This window comes from Mustelus asterias, chromosome 3 (genome assembly GCF_964213995.1).
Source record: "Mustelus asterias chromosome 3, sMusAst1.hap1.1, whole genome shotgun sequence".
NCBI lineage: Eukaryota > Metazoa > Chordata > Chondrichthyes > Carcharhiniformes > Triakidae > Mustelus > Mustelus asterias.
The window spans coordinates 149,308,564-149,329,075 of NC_135803.1; the positions used below are offsets into that span (position 1 = coordinate 149,308,564).

Consider the following 20,512-nt stretch of genomic DNA (forward strand, 5'->3'; position numbering starts at 1 on the left):
GCTGTTCTACCTGTTAATATAGTTGTTATGGTACACCCCAGTTGGCTCCGCCTCCTGGGAGAGGTATAAAGGTCACTGCTCTGCCTGGTGACCCTTTAGTCTGGGATCGTGTACTGTATATAGTAGCTCTGTTATTGTTGTCAATAAAAGCCTTTATTTCCCGAGTACATCCAGCCTCTCGTGTGTTATATCGCGCATCAGGGTGGAAGTTTCAAAATGATCGGTCTGTGTGTGGTGGCATCATCAGGTGTGACCTGCTTAGCGATTGGGCTGGTCGACATAATCAGCGCTTGGTTGAGGCTGAATTTGGGATCCCGGTGACTCTCGAGGTTAATGAACACTGGAGGCCCCAGTTCTCCTGACAGAGTGTTTCGAGCCGGCCACTGAAGGAGCTCCACATCATTGTGGCTGAAGGCAAAATGTGGGACAGGGGAAATTGCTCTTTGACATTACAAAGGCATGGTTTACAAACGGACTCTGTGCAGGCTAAGACCGGTTCTGCTGATATTTCATCGAAAACACAAAACTCCTCACCTGGTTTGGATCTGGACACTAATCATTTGGGCAAGCGACTTGAAAATTTTGAAACTGTCGTATGCGCAATAAAATAGAATTGTTCTCACTGCTACGTGTTAGCAAGATGGTAAATTCCTGTGGGCGCAATTGTACATAAAAGGGCAAGATTCTGATATTTGGTACGTGTACAGTGACATCATAAACCTAATCGTAAACCTAGTGAAAAGATTACTCTGCTCACTACACACTAACCACATCGTAAACATAGTGAAAAGATTACTCTGCTCACTACACACTAACCACATCGTAAACCTAGTGAAATGATTACTCTGCTCACTACACACTAACCACATCGTAAACATAGTGAAAAGATTACTCTGCTCACTACACACTAACCACATCGTAAACCTAGTGAAAAGATTACTCTGCTCACTACACACTAACCACATCGTAAACCTAGTGGAAAGATTACTCTGCTCACTACACACTAACCACATCGTAAACATAGTGAAAAGATTACTCTGCTCACTACACACTAACCACATCGTAAACCCAGTGAAAAGATTGCTCTGCTCACTACACACTAACCACATCGTAAACCTAGTGGAAAGATTACTCTGCTCACTACTCACTAACCACATCGTAAACATAGTGAAAAGATTACTCTGCTCACTACACACTAACCACATCGTAAACCTAGTGAAAAGATTGCTCTGCTCACTACACACTAACCACATCGTAAACCTAGTGAAAAGATTACTCTGCTCACTACACACTAACCACATCGTAAACCTAGTGAAAAGATTACTCTGCTCACTACAGACTAACCACATCGTAAACCCAGTGAAAAGATTGCTCTGCTCACTACACACTAACCACATCGTAAACCTAGTGAAAAGATTACTCTGCTCACTACACACTAACCACATCGTAAACCCAGTGAAAAGATTACTCTGCTCACTACACACTAACAACATCGTAAACCCAGTTGAAATATTACTCTGCTCACTACATACTAACCACATCATGAGCTGAGCAGAAAGTTGCTCCTGCTCCTGCCTGAGACAGCACAGATAATGGGAGGATTTCCTTGGCATTATTCTGTGTTAATTACACATCAAAACAGCAAATTAATTGTAGCCTATCCCACATTAAAACTCTGACTATGCTTCCAAAGTAGTTCATTAGTGTTAAAGCACTTTGAGACATGCTGAGGTTATGAAATGTGTGAAATAAATACACATCATTCTTTAATAAAATCATGTTACTGCCGATGCTGGAATCTGAAACAAAAACAGAAAATGCTGGAAAGTCTCGGCAGGTCTGACAGCCTCTGTAGAGAGAGAACAGAGCCAATGTTTCGAGTCTGGACAGTTTAAGTTTTTATGTTTATTTATTTAGGATCACAAGTAGGCTTACATTAACACTGCAATGAAGTTACTGTGAAAATCCCCGAGTTGCCACACTCGGGCGCCTGTTCGGGTACACTGAGGGAGAATTTAGCATGGCCAATGCACCCTAACCAGCACGTCTTTTGGACTGTGGGAGGAAACCGGAGCACCCGGAGGAAACCCACGCAGACATAGAGTGAATGTGCAGACTCCACCGACAGTGACCCAAGCCAGGAATCGAACCCCGGTCTTTAGCACTGTGAGGCAGCAATCCTAACCACCGTACCACCGTGCCGCCCTACAGAGCTAAAGTTCTGTATCCACTCTATCCAGGCCTCACAGTATCCCGTAAGTTTCAATAAGATCCCCCCTCATCCTTCTAAACTCCAACGAGTACAGACACAGAGTCTTCAACCGTTCCTCTTACGACATGACGAGATGCCATGTCGGCCATTTTGATATTTCAGCCATTGCAGTAAATGGATGACTCTACGTCAAGGCTTTCTTTCTTGTTCTTAGTTTTTCAGCCCTATTCTTAATTATTATCCACAATTAATTAGAATATTTATCATTTTTTACAATTATTCAAGCTTACCTGGACTGCTGCGTCCAAAGTAACTACCTGACCATAAGACATAGGAGCAGAATTAGCCACTTGGACCATCAAGTCATTCTTATTATTCTTATTTATTAGTCACAAGCAGGCTTACATTCACACTGTAATGAAATTACTGTGGAAATCCCCTAGTCGCCACACTCCAGCGCCTGTTCGGGTTACACTGAGGGAGAATTTAGCACGGCCAATGCACCCTAACCAGCATGTCTTTCAGACTGTGGGAGGAAACCGGAGCACCCGGAGGAAACCCACGCAGACACGGGGAGGACGTGCAGATTCCGCACAGACAATGACCCAAGCCGGGAATCGAACCTGGGTCCCTGGCGCTGTGAGGCAGCAGTGCTAACCACTGTACCACCGTGGCGCCCCATGGCTGATATTGGCTGATATTTTTCTCATGCCCATTCCCCATAACCCCTGATCCCCTTATTCATCAAGAACCTATGTATCTCTGTCTTAAAGACACTCAATGACCTGGCCTCCACAGCCTTCTGCGGCAAAGAGTTCCACAGATTCACCACTCTCTAGTTGAAGAAATTCCTCCTCATCTCTGTTTTAAAGGATGGTCCCTTTAGCCTGAGGTTGTGCCCTCTGGTTCTAGTTTTTCCTACTAGTGGAAACATCCTCTCCATGTCCACTCTATCCAGGCCTCACAGTATCCCGTAAGTTTCAATAAGATCCCCCCTCATCCTTCTAAACTCCAACGAGTACAGACACAGAGTCTTCAACCGTTCCTCTTACGACATGACGAGATGCCATGTCGGCCATTTTGATATTTCAGCCATTGCAGTAAATGGTAGTTGCTTTTGTCGACATGTTCCACCATTGACAGCTTAATGCTCCAACTATCAGAGCCAGTTATGTCAAACCGTTCATCTTAAGTGTTGCTTTGATCAGCAAAGAGTGGAATTAAAGGGGAAATTTCATGACTAATTCTAACGATCATGTATTCTGTCTAAACAAGGTGTTTGATGTCTGTGCTTCATGGAATAAATTATTTGTGTGGACACGTCTAGTCAAGTGAAATTTTTGGATACAGAAAGCAGTAGGTAAACAAACTACAAATCCATCTCAGCTTGTGCAGGCCGCAGTGTGATTGGTGGCCAGGTTGCTGACCTAAATGACCTTTCCCTAATACCAGAGTGGTAATGTTGTAACATGACTACCGGGCAATGGTGTTGAGCAAGATTCCACTCGAAGTGGTTCTGTGGTAAAAGGGATTGGGAGACCGAAAGAATTCTCGTATATCAATGGGCACTCGACTTAATGAACATGGCTGATTGATTATCCCCCTTGTTGTTCTGACTTTACTCTGGCACGATGCCGTCTTATCAATATATTGATTTATTGGGCGTTTATCTGATGTGAAAATTCTTGTGTGAACACATTTGTCTGTGCCAGAGGGAGCAGATGAGCTGCATTCTCAAGGTGATGAATGTCGGAGGCACTGACCTGTCAGGATTCCTTTGTGCTCGAATATTCTGGATGAAACGTAAGGACCTATCAGGCTAACACTTTAGAGGTCCATTAGTAAAAGATGACAACGCCATAACTTAAGCCGTGGGATAGGCTCGCCTGTGTGTCTGACCTGTCTCGGGAAGTATGACAGTCGGTTTATCACTTGGGGTACAGGTGCGTCAACTCATATTTCTCATATTTTCCTTCCCCCTGAACCACGTATACCTCACCTCAAGAGGCTGATGTTGAGCCTCAAGCACAAAACCCCTTAAAATGAGTGATTAGCTCGCTATCTTTCCTGTCTTAAAGTGGCCAGCTTGGTTTTTGCGTTCAGGAGAGTGTTAAATTGGCCGCAAAAGTCTGTTAAGACTTAAATCCGCATTTGTCCAGCTGTGAGGAGGTGCGATTAGCCTGGTTAACACCTCCGATGAACTTGTGATGAACCGTTAGGTGTATTTCTGAACTCACACTCTAAATTGCCCTCACCCCTCCCTACCTCGTCCAGTTTTAGGTTTGACAAAAGATGGCAACCCTAATTTTCCAGCCCTTCCCTTGGGCGGAGTCTTCTAGTCCCGCCGATGGCAAATGGCATCAGTGGGAACGGAAGATCCCGCCTATTCCTTTTTATGCTCCGCACTTCCATTTAATTCTCTGGCCGTTCACACCCTGCTGCCGCTACCAGCGAGGACGGAGGATTTGGCACTCAACCAGACCTCCATTTGCTGCAGCGGGACCGGAGAATCCCAGTGGCGTGAACGGCTGGAGAATCCCACCCCCAGTATCCTGTTATTGAACTGCCCCCTCAACTTGCCCTCGTCACCTTCAAACTCTGGTCCAGGACTCCGTTCCGGCACCCAGAGCAAATTTGTACCATTTAATTTATATTGAATTTAACACGGCCGATGCACCCTAACCAGCACATCTTTCGGACTTTGGGAGGAAACCAGAGCACCCGGAGGAAACCCACGCAGACACGGGGAGAATGTGCAGACTCCACACGCACAGTGGCCCAAGCCGGGAATCGAACCTGGGTTCCTGGAGCTGTGAGGCAGCTGTGCTAACCACTGTGCCACCGTGCCGCCCAGGCAGCTGCAGTCCTTTTTGCCCGCTCTTCAAGCCCCTGACACATTCTGGGAGTGTGTCAATTTTAAAGGGGGTCCCCGGGGAGTGTGTTAGTATTTACAGTGGTCCTTGGGAGTGTGTTAGTATGCACAGGAGATCCCTGTATGGATGTTGGTATTTACAGGGGGTTCCCCGGGAAGTGTGTCAGTACTTACAGGGGGTTTTTGGGAGTGTGTCAGTATTTACAGGGGGTCCCTGGGGAGTGTGTCAGTATTTACATGGGTTCCTAGGGAGAGTGCCAATATTTACAGGGGGTCTCTGGGAGTGTGCCAATATTTACAGGGGGTCTCTGGGGAGCGTGTCAGTGTTTACAGGGGGTCCCTGGGGAGTGGGTCAGTATTTACAGGGGGTCCCTGGGGAGTGGGTCAGTATTTACAGGGGGTCCCCGGGGAGTGTGTCAGTATTTGCACGGGGTCCCTGGGGAGTGTGTCAGTATTTACAGGGGGTCCCCGGGGAGTGTGTCAGTATTTGCAGGGGGTCCCCAGGGAGTGGGTCAGTATTTACAATGGGTCTTTGGGAGTTTGTCAGTATTTACAGGGGGTCCCCGGGGAGTGTGTCAGTATTTACAGGGGTCTCTGGGAGTGTGTCAGTATTTACAGGGGGTCCCCGGGGGAGCGTGTCAATATTTACAGGGGGTCCCCAGGGAGTGTGTCAGTATTTACGGGAGGTCCCCGGGGGAGTGTGGCAGTATTTACAGAGGGTCTTTGGGAGTGGGTCAGTATTTACGGGGGGTCTCTGGGAGTGTATCATTATTTACAGGGGGTCCCCGGGGGAGTGTGTCAGTATTTACAAGGGGGTCCCTGGGGAGTGTGTCAGTATTTACAGGGGGTCCCTGGGGAGTGTGTCAGTATTTACAGTGGGTCCCCGGGGGGAGTGGGTCAGTATTTACAGGGGGTCCCCACGGACTGTGTCAGTGTTTACAGGGGGTCCCCGGGGAGTGTGTCAGTATTTACACGGGGTCCTCAGGGAGTGTGTCAGTATTTACAGGGGGTCCCGGGGGAGTGTGTCAGTATTTATAGGGGGTCCCCGGGGGAGTGTGTCAGTATTTACGGGGGGTCCCCGGGGAGTGTGTCAGTATTTACGGAGGGTCCCCTGGGTGTGTGTCAGTATTTACAAGGGGTCCCCGGGGGGGAGTTTGTCAGTATTTACAGGGGGGGCCCCTGGGGAGTTTGTCAGTATTTACAGGGGGGGCCCCCGGGGAGTTTGTCAGTATTTACAGGAGCTCCCCGGGGGAGTGTGTCAGTATTTATAGGGGGTCCCCGGGGAGTGTGTCAGTATTTACAGGGGGGGCCCCCGGGGAGTGTGTCAGTATTTACAGGGGGTCCCCGGGGAGTGTGTCAGTATTTACAGGGGGTCCCCGGGGAATGTGTCAGTATTTACAGGGGGGGCCCCCGGGGAGTGTGTCAGTATTTACACGGGGGGGCCCCCGGGGAATGTGTCAGTATTTACAGGGAGGGTCCCCGGGGAGTGTGTCAGTATTTACATGGGGGGTCCCCGGGGAGTGTGTCAGTATTTACATGGGGGGTCCCCGGGGAGTGTGTCAGTATTTACACGGGGGGGCCCCCGGGGAATGTGTCAGTATTTACAGGGGGTCCCCGGGGAGTGTGTCAGTATTTACAGGGGGTCCCCGGGGAGTGTGTCAGTATTTACAGGGGGTCCCCGGGGAATGTGTCAGTATTTACAGGGGGGGCCCCCGGGGAGTGTGTCAGTATTTACACGGGGGGGCCCCCGGGGAGTGTGTCAGTATTTACAAGGGGGGTCCCCGGTGAATGTGTCAGTATTTACAGGGGGGGTCCCCGGGGAATGTGTCAGTATTTACAGGGGGGGTCCCCGGGGAGTGTGTCAGTATTTACAGGGGGTCCCCGGGGAATGTGTCAGTATTTACAGGGGGTCCCCGGGGAATGTGTCAGTATTTACAGGGGGGGTCCCCGGGGAATGTGTCAGTATTTACAGGGGGGGTCCCCGGGGAGTGTGTCAGTATTTACAGGGGGGGTCCCCGGGGAATGTGTCAGTATTTACAGGGGGGGTCCCTGGCGAGTTTGTCAGTATTTACAGGGGGTCCCCGGGGAATGTGTCAGTATTTACAGGGGGTCCCCGGGGAATGTGTCAGTATTTACAGGGGGTCCCCGGGGAGTGTGTCAGTATTTACAGGGGGGGTCCCTGGCGAGTTTGTCAGTATTTACAGGGGGTCCCCGGGGAGTGTGTCAGTATTTACAGGGGGGGTCCCCGGGGAGTGTGTCAGTATTTACAGGGGGTCCCCGGGGAATGTGTCAGTATTTACAGGCGGTCCCCGGGGAATGTGTCAGTATTTACAGGGGGTCCCCGGGGAGTGTGTCAGTATTTACAGGGGGGGTCCCTGGCGAGTTTGTCAGTATTTACAGGGGGTCCCCGGGGAGTGTGTCAGTATTTACAGGGGGTCCCCGGGGAGTGTGTCAGTATTTACAGGGGGTCCCTGGCGAGTTTGTCAGTATTTACAGGGGGTCCCCGGGGAGTGTGTCAGTATTTACAGGGGGTCCTCCGGACTGTGTAAGTTTTTGTAGGGAGTTGTTGGGAATGTCAGCTCCAGTCCAGCTACAACAACCCGGCGAGGCGAAAGGTTGTTCAGGTGTATCCTGTAGACAGGAAGCAGGACAAATCTAACCCGGCCAATTACTGCCCCATCACTCTCGTCTCGGTCATTAGCAAAGTGATGGAAGGGGTCACCAACAGTGATATCAAGCGGCACTTACTGAGCAACCGCCTCCTCACTGACACTCAGTTTGGGTTTCGCCAGGGTCACTCAGCTCCTAACCTCATTACAACCCTGGTTCAAACATGAAGAAAAGCGCTGAACTCCAGAGGTGAGGTGAGAGTGGCAGCCCCGAGTATCAAGGCAGCATTTGACCAACTGTTCGTTCATGGAGTCCTTAGAAAATCCAGAGTTAATGGGAATCAGGAGGAAAATTCTCCCCTGGTTAAAGTCATACCCGGCAGAAAGGAGGGTGGTTGAAGTGCTCGGAGGTCAATCATCTCAGCGCCAGGACATCACTGCAGGAGTTCCTTCGGGGAGTGTCCGAGGCCCAGTCATCTTCAGCTGCTTCATCAATCATCTTCCTTCCATCAGAAGGTCAGAAGTGGGAAGGTTTGCTGGGGTATGTCCATATTTACAGTGGGTCTCTGGGAGTGTTTCAGTATTTACAGGGGGGCCCCGGGGAGTGTGTCAGTATTTACAGGGGGGCCCCGGGGAGTGTGTCAGTATTTACAGGGGGTCCCCGGGGAGCGTGTCCGTATTTACAGGGGGTCCCCAGGAGTGTGTCAGTATTTACAGGGGGTCCCCGGGGGAGTGTGTCAGTATTTACAGGGGGTCTCTGAGAGTCTGCCAGTATTTACAGGGGGTCCCCGGGGAGTGTGTCAGTATTTACAGGGGGTCTCTGAGAGTCTGCCAGTATTTACAGGGGGTCCCCGGGGAGTGTGTCTGTATTTACACGGGGTCCCCAGGGGAATGTGTCAGTATTTACAGGGGGTCTCTGGGAGTGTGTCAGTATGTACGGGGGGGTCTCTGGGAGTGTGTCAGTATTTACACGGGGTCCCCGGGGGAGTGTGTCATAATTACACGGGGTCCCCGGGGCAGTGTGGCAGTATTTACAGGGGTCTCTGGGAGTGTGTCAGTATTTACAGGGGGTCCCCGGGGAGTTGGTGTCAGTCTTTACAGGGGGTCGCTCCGCGTGTGTCAGTATTCACACGGGGTCTCCGGGGGGAGTGTGTCAGTATTTACAGGGAGTCCCCGGGGAGTGTGTCAGTATTTACACGGGGTCCCCGGGGAGTGTGTCAGTATTTATGGGGGGTCCCTGGGGAGTGTGTCAGTATTTACAGGGGGTCCCCGGGGAGTGTGTCAGTATTTACAGGGGGGCCCCGGGGAGTGTGTCAGTATTTACACGGGGTCCCCGGGGAGTGTGTCAGTATTTACACGGGGTCTCCGGGGGGAGTGTGTCAGTATTTACAGGGGTTCCCTGGGGTGTGTGTCAGTATTTACAGGGGGTCCCCGGGGAGTGTGTCAGTATTTACACGGGGTCCCCGGGGAGTGTGTCAGTATTTACACGGGGTCCCCGGGGAGTGTGTCAGTATTTACAGGGGGTCCCCGGGGAGTGTGTCAGTATTTACACGGGGTCCCCGGGGAGTGTGTCAGTATTTATAGGGGGTCCCTGGGCAGTGTGTCAGTATTTACAGGGGTCTCTGGGAGTGTGTCAGTATTTAGAGGGGGTCCCCGGGGGAGTGTGTCAGTATTTACAGGGGCTCCCCGGGGGAGTGTGTCTTTATTTACACGGGGTCCCCGGGGAGTTTGTCTGTATTTACAGGGAGTCCCCGGGGGAGTGTGTCAGTATTTACAGGGGGTCCCCGGGGAGTGTGTCAGTCTTTACAGGGGGTCGCTCCGCGTGTGTCAGTATTCACACGGGGTCTCCGGGGGGAGTGTGTCAGTATTTACAGGGAGTCCCTGGGGAGTGTGTCAGTATTTACAGGGGGTCCCTGGGGAGTGTGTCAGTATTTTCACGGGGTCCCCGGGGAGTGTGTCAGTATTTATGGGGGGTCCCTGGGCAGTGTGTCAGCATTTACAGGGGGTCCCCGGGGGAGTGTGTCAGTATTTACAGGGGTCTCTGGGAGTGTGTCAGTATTTAGAGGGGGTCCCCGGGGAGTGTGTCAGTATTTACACGGGGTCCCCGGGGAGTGTGTCAGTATTTATAGGGGGTCCCTGGGCAGTGTGTCAGTATTTACAGGGGTCTCTGGGAGTGTGTCAGTATTTAGAGGGGGTCCCCGGGGGAGTGTGTCAGTATTTACAGGGGCTCCCCGGGGGAGTGTGTCTGTATTTACACGGGGTCCCCGGGGAGTGTGTCAGTATTTACAGGGAGTCCCCGGGGAGTGTGTCAGTATTTACAGGGGGTCCCTGGGGGAGTGTGTCAGTATTTACAGGGGATCCCCGGTGAGTGTGTCACTATTTACAGGGGGTCCCCGGGGAGCGTGTCAGTATTTGCAGGGGGTCCCCAGGGAGTGTGTCAGGATTTACAGTGGGTCCCCAGGGAGTGTGTCAGCATTTACAGGGGGTCCCCGGGGAGTGTGTCAGTATTTACACGGGGTCACCGGGGAATGTGTCAGTATTTACGGGGGGTCCCCGGGGAGTGTGTCAGTATTTACAGGGGGTCCCCGGGGGAGTGGGTCAGTATTTACGGGGGGTCCCCGGGGCAGTGTGTCAGTATTTACAGGGGGTCTCTGTGAGTGTGTCAGTATTTACAGGGGGTCTCTGAGAGTGTGTCTGTATTTACACGGGGTCTCCGGGGGAGTGTGGCAGTATTTACAGGGGGTCCCCGGGGAAATGTGTCAGTATTTACAGGGGGTCCCTGGGGAGTGTGTCAGTATTTACAGGGGGTCCCCGGGAGAGTGTGTCAGTATTTACAGGGGGTCCCCGGGGATGTGTCTGTATTTACAGGGGGTCCCCGGGGGAGTGTGGCAGTATTTACACGGGGTCCTAGGGGGAGTGTGTCTGTATTTACAGTGAGTCCCTGGGGAGTGTGTCAGTAGTTACAGGGAGTCTCCGGGGAGTGTGTCAGTATTTACAGGGGGTCCCCGGGGAGTGTGTCAGTATTTACAGGGGGTCTCTGCGAGTGTGTCAGTATTTTCAAGGGGTTACAGTGGAACTTTTGTATTTGTAAAGTGGATTGCGTGATTATTTTCTGGGTGTCTGGTACACAGAGATATTTGGAAGCATTGACCTATGAGACTGATGTTAAATTGCAGACAGTGCCCATGTTAGGGAATCATTTCATGTCAGATTATCTGAGGTGGTCGAAGCCTTTTTCTCCCTTGCAGAATGAGGTGGATTCAAGCCCGGACCTGAAAGTGCCAAATTCTAACTGACTGGGCCACATAGCTCTTCCTCTTCATGGTAACCTTCAGACTGAGGCTACTCGAAAGAACTTGCAGGTTGGCTAATTTTCGGGAATGTGCAGTTTGTGCACACAGTGTTTTGGCCTCCTCGCCATCTGTCACCCAGACAGCCAGATTGTCGGGAGCACGCTGTGGTAGAGATCGATGCCATGTCTGGCTGCAGCATCTGTCCCTGAAACTGGCCTCCCCTGGGAAAAGTTGGGAAGTGGGGTCCGCGTCTCTAACTCTTAAAAGGGCAATGTTATACGGTTCACTGGCAATTAAAGAAATACAATAGCAGGAGCCATACCTCTTGGAATGGCTGCTCCATGCGGATTGCTGTGGCAAGTGCACGCCATTAGAGCGGCATTTGACAGATTCTCCTGCTCTGTTGCTTAGGCCTGTTCATTTAAATGGACAGAACAATCATGTGAATCCCCCCATGCCGCATATTTCTCTTTGCGCTGCTTCCGATTCACCCAGGTGTCAGACCAGAAAGCTTAATGGGCGGCACGGTGGTACAGTGGTTCGCACTGCTGCCTCACAGCGCCAGGGGCCCGGATTCGATTCTGGCCTCGGGCCACTGTCTGTGCGGAGTCTGCACGTTCTCCCCGTGTCTGCGTGGGTTTCCTCCGGGTGCTCCGGTTTCCTCCCACAGTCCAAAGATGTGCGGGTTACGTGGATTGGCCGTGCTAAATTGATCCTTAGTGTTCAGGGGGATGAGTAGGGGTTACGGGGATAGGGCCTGGGTGGGATTGTGGTTGGGTGCAGGCTCGATGGGCCGAATGGCCTCTTTCTGCACTGCAGGGATTCTATGAGTCTAAGATATTCCACTGCAAAAAACTAGTCTTTTCGCAACTGCGCTGGGTAGTGACAAGAGGGAGCGCATCATTTCATTGTACCCTCTATTTACCACACAATTAGACAGCCTGAAAATATCCTGAAAGCTAAACAAAGACACTGCAGCTTTGAAGATCAATCGCTCTCTCACTAAAGAAGCTTCTCCTGAATTCTCTGTTGGATGTATTCATTCTGATCATATTTATCATTTCTAATTTTGGTCTCCTTCACATGTAGAACCAACTTCTCCACATCTACCCCGGTATTTTTCCAATTCCAATTCTCTGCCCGCACCCTGATGGCGCACTAAGGCAGGCCATTTCCGTAGCTAGCAATTTCCAGAACAGGTCTCTGATCTGTTGCCGGGGTCTTATAGTTTGACGGACGCCACTCCCACTCAACATCATGTATAGCTGACCATGGAACAAACATAGAACAAAGAACAGTACAGCAGAGGAACAGGCCCTTCGGCCCTCCAAGCCTGCGCCGATCATGTTGTCCTATCTAGACCAACCACTTATATCCCCCTATTCCCCGTCTGTTCATGTATCCAGATAAGTCTTAAACATGGCTAACGTATCTGCCTCAACCACCTCACTTGGCAGCGCATTCCAGGCTTCCACCACCCTCTGTGTAAAACACTTCCCCTGCACATCTCCACTGAACCTTTCCCCTCTTACCTTGAACTTGTGCCCCCTTGTAATTGTCATTTCTGCCCTGGGAAAAAGCTTCCAACTGTTCACCCTATCCATGCCCCTCTTAATTTTATAAACTTCTATCTGGTTGCCACTCAGTCTCCGTCTTTCCAGGGAGAACAATCCCAGTTTATTCAACCTCTCCTCGTAGCTAATACCCTCCATACCAGGCAACATCCTTTCTGTACTCCCTCCAAAGCCTCCACGTCCTTCGGGTAGTGTGGCAACCAGAATTGGACACAGGATTCCAAATGTGGCCTAACCCACGTATAACTGTAACATAATTTGCCAACTTTTATACTCGATGCCCTGGCCGATAAAGGCATGCCTTATGCTTCCTTCACCACCTTTTCCACCCGTGCTGCCACTTTTAAGGGTCTGTGGACCTGTACTCCCAGATCTCTCTGTGTGTCTATGCTCCTGATCGTTCTGCCATTTATTTTATAGTTCTCCCCTGAATTGGATCTACCAAAATGCATCACCTCGCATTTGTCCGGATTAAATCCCAGTCTCTCCTGCCCTTCCAGCCGTTGGCATGTTTGGAAGGATTTTGAGGGTTGATGTACTCAGTCTGTTTGACCGCATTATCAACTCACCTTCCTTGGCCATCACATCTCAGAGTGGGTGTTGAACCAGGAACTTCTGGTTCAGGAGCGGAAACGCTACCCACTGCTCCTCAAGTCCTCCTCCTACCCTGGTAAAACCCTCCACAACCTTAATGATTGGGTCACCCTTAGTTTGTTCAGTTCTAACGAACCTCAGGGTGTCCAGCTAAGTATCTCCTTAGTTCTGTCATCGTCCTTGTAAATATGTTTGCACCTTCACCAGCCCCTTTATGTCTGTTTTGGAATATGCAGCCCAGAACTGATCATGGTGCTCCAAGTGTGGTTCTTTACAAGTTTAATATGATCCCCAGTGCTTTTGTTTGTACTCCTGATACTATGTCACCATCTGACATCTGGCTAAGTTCTTCACCTTAGTATTTTCACCATTGCAAAGACTTGTTTGAATTCTTTGCCCCAGGGGGTTGCAGAGGCCGAGTTGTTAAATGTTCAAGGCTGAGATGGATGGAATTTTAGTCAGTAAGGGAACCAAGGGTTATGGAGATAAGGTGGGAAAGTGGAGGTAAGGAGTATCATATCAGATATCTGTGTGGAATTTGCACGTTCTCCCTGTGTCTGCACGCGTTTCCTCCAGTTGCTCCGGTTTCCTCCCACGGTCCAAAGTCCAAAGATGTGTGGTTTAGGTGCATTGGCCATGCTAAATTGCCCCTTAGTGTTCTGGGATGTGTAGTTTAGAGGACTGGTGGGGTAAATATGTGGGGTTACGGGGATAGGGCCTCGGTGAGATTGTTGTCAGTGGAGACTTAATGGGCTGAAAAGCCTCCTTCTGCACTGTAGGGTTTCTATGATTCATCTTTCTTTGATATCATTGAATGGCGGGGCAGACTCGATGAGCTGAATTCCTCCGCCTTCTGTCTCTCACAGAACAGCGGCTATGACAGATGCTTCCTTTAGTCTCTTGACTAATATGCCAGCCTGGACTCTATCCCTCATAATCTTTTCCCACCGAATTAACACAGGTAAGTCCTTATCTGACCTGCCTCCTTTTCTTCAGTGACTCATCCAACCCGTTCTTCCTTCTCCTCCCAATAGCTCTTACTCATCCTCCATGATTTGTAAAATCCCTTATCTCCCTCAATCACTTCTGTGTTCTCTGGCCTACATTGGCTCCCGGTTAAGCAATGACTTTGTTTTTAAAATTCTCATCCTTGCTTTCAAATCCTTTCATGGCCTCAAGCCTCCCTGTCTCTGTAATCTCCTCACCCCCGCCCCCACAGCAATCGACAGCCTTCCCAGATAGCCGCCTTCTTCCAATCTTGCTCTTTTGCGCAATTCCCATTATAAGGACTCCACCATTTTGTGGTCGTGCCTTCAGTTGCTTGGGTGCCAAGCTCTGAAGTATCCACCCTACACCTCTCTGCCTCACTACCTCATTCTTGCCCTGTAAGAAGTCTCACAACACCAGGTTAAAGTCCAACAGGTTTATTTGGTAGCACGAGCTTTCAGAGTGCTGACTTTCATCAGGTGATGACTCATCTGATGAAGGGGCAACACTCCGAAAGCTCGTGCTACAAATAAACCTGTTGAACTTTAACCTGGTGTTGTGAGACTACTTACTGTGCCTGCCCCAGTCCAACACCGGCAACTCTACATCATTCTTGCCCCTTAAGACACTCCTTAAAACCTCCCTCCATGATCAAGCACCTGTCCTAATATCCCCTAATGTGGCTCATTGTCATACTTTGTTCTATGAGGCTCCTGTGAAGCACCATGGGACATTTCATTACATTAATCCAGAAACTCAGCAAATGTTCTGGGGACCTGGGTTTGAATCCCACCACGGCAGATGGAGGAATTTGAATTCAATAAAAAATATCTGGAATTAAGAATCTACTGATGACCACGAAACCATTGTCAATTGTTGGAAAAACCCATCTGGTTCACTAATGCCCTTTAGGGAAGGAAATCTGCCCTCCTTACCTGGTCTGGGCTACATGGGGCGGCATGGTGGCACAGTGATTAGCTCTGCTGCCTCACAATGCCAGGGACCCGGGTTCGATTCTTGGCTCGGGTCACTGTCCGTGCGGAGTTTGCACGTTCTCCCCGTGTCTGCGTGGGTTTCCTCCGGGTGCTCCGGTTTCCTCCCACAGCCCGAAAAAAATGCTGGTGGTGCATTGGCCGTGCTAATTTCTCCCTCAGTGTACCCGAACAGGCACTGGAGTGTGGCGACTGGGAGATTCCCACAGTAACTTCTTTGCAGTGTTAATGTAAGGCTACTTGTGACACTGATAAATAAACTTAAAAAACTTAAATTTAATGTGACTCCGGAACCACAGCAATGTGGTTGACTCTCAACTGCCCTCTGAAATGGCCTAGCAAACCATTTGGTTTCAATGGCAAATAGGGATGGACAACTAATGCTGGCCAGCCAGCGATGCCCATGTCCCATGAATGAATTTTTAAATGTTATAAAAATATAAGTTGTTGTTGTTCTGGTACTGTCTTTTAAAATCCAACCAAAATGGCATCTTGCCACGAGTGCTTAATTTAATCTTGTGTTCTGTAATTAATATGCAGGCAGCAAATATTGTATTTGACCAATTAAGGGAACAAGAAGCAAGTTTACCCTCATCTTAAACATTGTGTCTAGTTCTGTTTAATGGACAGACTCGCTGTGACCTTTAAGCCTAGGTGCATTCCCCTCCCCCCGAATTAATATTCTATCAGTGTTGAAATGACTACCTGGATGCACTTTGAAATGTGATGCACACCACTGAGTCACAGTTAAGATTAATTTTTATCTTAAACTCTCCAATTCCTGGCTCTTGAAGACTGCACAAAAGCCTGTGCAATATAATTTTACAGCTTTGGTCAGAGGTTCTTAATGATCGAGCTTCTGGGCTCCCACCCATAGTAATGATCTCCGAGGCATCAACACAGCTGCGAAAGTGGAAGTCCAGAGAAAATGCTGTCAAAATGGCAGGAAATATCTCTGGTAGTCATGATGTGGAGATGCTGGCGTTGGACTGGGGTAAACACAGTAAGAAGTTTAACAACACCAGGTTAAAGTCCAACAGGTTTATTTGGTAGCAAAAGCCACACAAGCTTTCGGAACTGCAAGAAGGGGCTTGCAGCTCCAAAAGCTTGTGTGGCTTTTGCTACCAAATAAACCTGTTGGACTTTAACCTGGTGTTGTTAAACTTCTTACAGGAAATATCTCCCCATTCCTTATCAGTTATTCCATAAATATGGGATCAACTTGTGAAGCAACAACTCAAGCTGTTTAAGCTTATAAGCTTCATATGCTTCATATGAAGCAATTTTTAAAAGCGGTATCTCGGCCTTTTGGCTAAAATGCAAATGAGATCAAGCCTGGGGGGGGGGGGCGGAGATGTCTGCCTACTCCAATCAGCTTGGCTCATGTAGATCAGGCCCAAGACAGGGTAGAGGGTCGCATGCCCTGTCTTGTCAGCCTGGATCGGAAATGTCTCAACTTGTTGAGACTCTGAATTGGACTTGATTTGATTGAATTGGATAAGTATAAAAAAAAAGAGAATTCAAGATGGAGTTTTGAAGGAGGGAGAGTCATCAGATCCTAGCACAGGGTAGCACAGCAGGAGATCATTTGGCCCATTGTCTCTGTGCCCTTCGAAAGCATTAGTCCAATCTCCTCTGCACTTTCAAGGGTGGCACGGTGGTACAGTGGTTAGCACTGCTGCCTCACAGCGCCAGGGAACTGGGTTCGATTCCCAGCTTGGGTCACTGTCTGTGTGGAGTCTGCACGTTCTCCCCGTGTCTGCGTGGGTTTCCTCTGGGTGCTCCGGTTTCCTCCCACAGTACAAAGATGTGTGGGTTAGCTTGATTGGCCATGCTAAATTGCTCCTTAGTGACAGGGGGACTAGTGGAGCAAATTCATGGGATTATGGGGATAGGGCCTGGGTGGGATTGCGGTCAGTGCAATGGTCTCCTTCTGCACTGTAGGATTCTATGATTCCCTATAGCCCTGAACATTTTCCCCTTCAAATATCAATGCAATTCACTTTTGAAATAGGGGGAGAGAGTGGTGTAGTGGTATTGTTGCTGGACGAGTAATCCAGTGACCCAGGGTGATGGTTTGGGAATCCAGGTTCGAGTCCCAGATGGTGAGATTTTAATTCAAATCTAGAATTTAAAAAAAATCGACTGTTGATTGTCGGAAAACCCCATCTGGTTCACTAATATCGTTTAGGGAAGGAAATCTGCCGTCCTTACCTGGTCTGGCCTACATGTGACTCCAGAGCCACAGCAATGTGGTTGACTCTCAACTGCCCTCAGAAATGGCCTCGCAAGACACTAAGTTTCAGTTGCAACTAGGGATGGGCAATAAATGCTGGTCCAGCCAATGACATTCTCTCTTCCAACTTCTTCCTTCGGGAAAAAGATACAAAAATCTGATGACACGTATGAACCGACTCAAGAACAGCTTCTTCCCTGCTGCTGTCAGACTTTTGAATGGACTTACCTTGCATTAAGTTGATCTTTCTCCACACCCTAGCTATGACTGTAACACTACATTCTGCACTCTCTCGTTTCCTTCTCTATGAACGGTATGCTTTGTCTGTATAGCGTGCAAGAAACAATGCTTTTCACTGTATGTTAATACAGTGACAATAATAAATCAAATCAAATCCCATAAACGAAAAAACAGTCACCCCTCATGAAGTTACTTCTACCGCCCTTTATAGCAGTGCATTACAGGGCCGGAATTCTCTGACCATTCATGCTAACGGGATTCTCCGGCCCCGCTGCAGTGAACGGAGATTTGGCTGAGTGCTAAATTCTCCATCCTCACTGGCAGCGGCGGCGGGGCATGAACGGCTGGAGAATTCCAGCCCACATTGCAACAATTCACTCAGTTAAAAATAATTCCCCTCATCTCACTGGTTCAATTACTGCGATGACTTCAGCCAGCCTAATGAGGTTGGTTTGCGAGAGTATGAACTACCTGATGAGTCTTAACTGATGGTTAAATCAGGGAGCCTCATGCTCCCTATTTAAAGCAGGTGTGTCAGACTCTCAGCCTGCACTCAGCAGGGAGCAACTGGAGAGCTGGCTGTGTACAGATGTATGGTGTAAATAAAGTAACTCGGAGACGGGACTTTCGCCTCCGTGGAGTTATTAAAATTACTTTAAAATCTGTTTCTCTGGTTACCGATCCTTCTGCAAAGAGTTTCACCTGATTTACTTCATGATTTGGGACACCTCGATTAAATCTCCTTTGAACCCTCTTAGCTCTAAGGAGAGTAAGGGTCACCTGGCCTTGGAGACCGATGGGGACTCAGAGTGGGGGGAGGAGTTCTCCTAGGCACAGGCATTCCAGAACTCGCTGCAGACATGCTGCTGCACCTGTAGACCCTTGTAAATAAATCCTGTGCTGTCCACTAATGATATTTTTGAAAATGCATTCTCACGGAAGAACAATCCCATTTTTTTTGTTTCTTCACATTTGCGCATCGCTGGTATGATTCGATCAAATCGAGTTGGGGAAGAAGAAGAGAAAGAAGCCCAGAGGAGTGGCCTGTGTCAATAAATTCAAGACATAGAATCCCTACAGTGCAGAAGGAGCCATTCGGCCCATCGAGTCTGCACCAACCACAATCCTACCCAGGCCCTCTCCCCATTACCCCATGCATTTACCCTAGCTAGTCCTCCTGACACCAAGGGGCAATTTAGCATGGCCAATCTACCTAACCCGCCACAGGGATCAGTGCTTGGTCCTCTGCTCTTTGTGATTTTTATTACTGACTTAGAGGAGGGGGCTGAAGTGTGGATCAGTAAATTTGCTGATGACACCAAGATTGGTGGAGTAGTGGATGAGGTGGAGGGCTGTTGTAGGCTGCAAAGAGACATTGATAGGATGCAAAGCTGGGCTGAAAAATGGCAAATGGAGTTTAACCCTGATAAATGTGAGGTGATTCATTTTGGTAGGACTAATTTAAATGTGGATTACAAGGTCAAAGGTAGGGTTCTGAAGACTGTGGAGGAACAGAGAGATCTTGGGGTCCATATCCACAGATCTCTAAAGGTTGCCACTCAAGTGGATAGATCTGTGAAGAAGGCCTATAGTGTGTTAGCTTTTATTAACAGGGGGTTGGAGTTTAAGAGCCGTGGGGTTATGCTGCAACTGTACAGGACCTTGGTGAGACCACATTTGGAATATTGTGTGCAGTTCTGGTCACCTCACTATAAGAAGGATGTGGAAGCGCTGGAAAGAGTGCAGAGCAGATTTACCAGGATGCTGCCTGGTTTGGAGGGTAGGTCTTATGAGGAAAGGTTGAGGGAGCTAGGGCTGTTCTCTCTGGAGCGGAGGAGGCTGAAGGGAGACTTAATAGAGGTTTATAAAATGATGAAGGGGATAGATAGAGTGAATGTTCAAAGACTATTTCCTCGGGTGGATGGAGCTATTACAAGGGGGCATAACTATAGGGTTCATGGTGGGAGATATAGGAAGGATGTCCGAGGTAGGTTCTTTACGCAGAGAATGGTTGGGGTGTGGAATGGACCGCCTGCAGTGATAGTGGAGTCAGACACTTTAGGAACATTTAAGCGGCTATTGGTTAGTCACATGGAGCACACCAGGATGGTAGGGAGTGGGATAGCTTGATCTTGGTTTCAGATAAAGCTCGGCACAACATCGTGGGCCGAAGGGCCTGTTCTGTGCTGTACTGTTCTATGTTCTATGTTCTATGTCTTTAGACTGTGGGAGGAAACCGGAGCACCCGGAGGAAACCCATGGGGGGGAAATGGGGAGAACGTGCAAACTCCGCACAGACAGTGACCCAAGCTGGGAATCGAACCCAGGTCACTGGTACTGTGAGGCACCAGTGCTAACCACTGTGCCACCGTGCCGTCTTAATATGCAATGGCAATTAAGAGATAGCAAAGAAAGCCAGCAGGTGGGTTCACGCCAAAACCCGGGATTGGACCAGGAACCTTTAGATCTTCAGTCAAACGCTCTCCCAACTGAGCTATTTAGGCTTGCACAGATGGATATAGGCCCAGATGAAATGTATATAAAAAATATTTAGCTGGTCTCCTGTAACATTGCTCATGATAAAGCAGGGTTTCCGAGTGATGACGACTAAAGTGTGATGCTCACACCTGCTGTCACCCCATTTCCCTAAATTCCCCCCATATCCGACATTGGAAATTTTAGTCACTGCAATTGGAATCTTCCCAAACGGACACAATTAGTGTCAGGAAGATGGCCCACAAATGGTGACCTGTTTCGTCACCTGCAGAAACTTGGAAGCTATCATTTCCATACTGCTTCCATTTTAAAAGGGGCAATTTTCTCACACAGAGAGTGGTGACTGTCTGGAACAAGCTGCCAGAGGCAGTAGTAGAGGCGGGTACAATTTTGTCTTTTAAAAAGCA

The 20,512-nt window shown here is 49.2% G+C and overlaps 1 protein-coding gene and 1 non-coding gene across 4 annotated transcripts in view; one reads left to right on the forward strand and one right to left on the reverse strand.

Annotated features, from left to right (window-relative positions):
- The window catches only part of sema3b (sema domain, immunoglobulin domain (Ig), short basic domain, secreted, (semaphorin) 3B), a 293,085-nt gene that overhangs the window by 51,441 nt on the left and 221,132 nt on the right, over nucleotides 1-20,512 (forward strand). The window lies entirely within an intron of this gene.
- trnaf-gaa (transfer RNA phenylalanine (anticodon GAA)) lies at nucleotides 20,041-20,113 on the reverse strand. Its single transcript has one exon. It is a non-coding gene; the product is annotated as a tRNA-Phe (tRNA).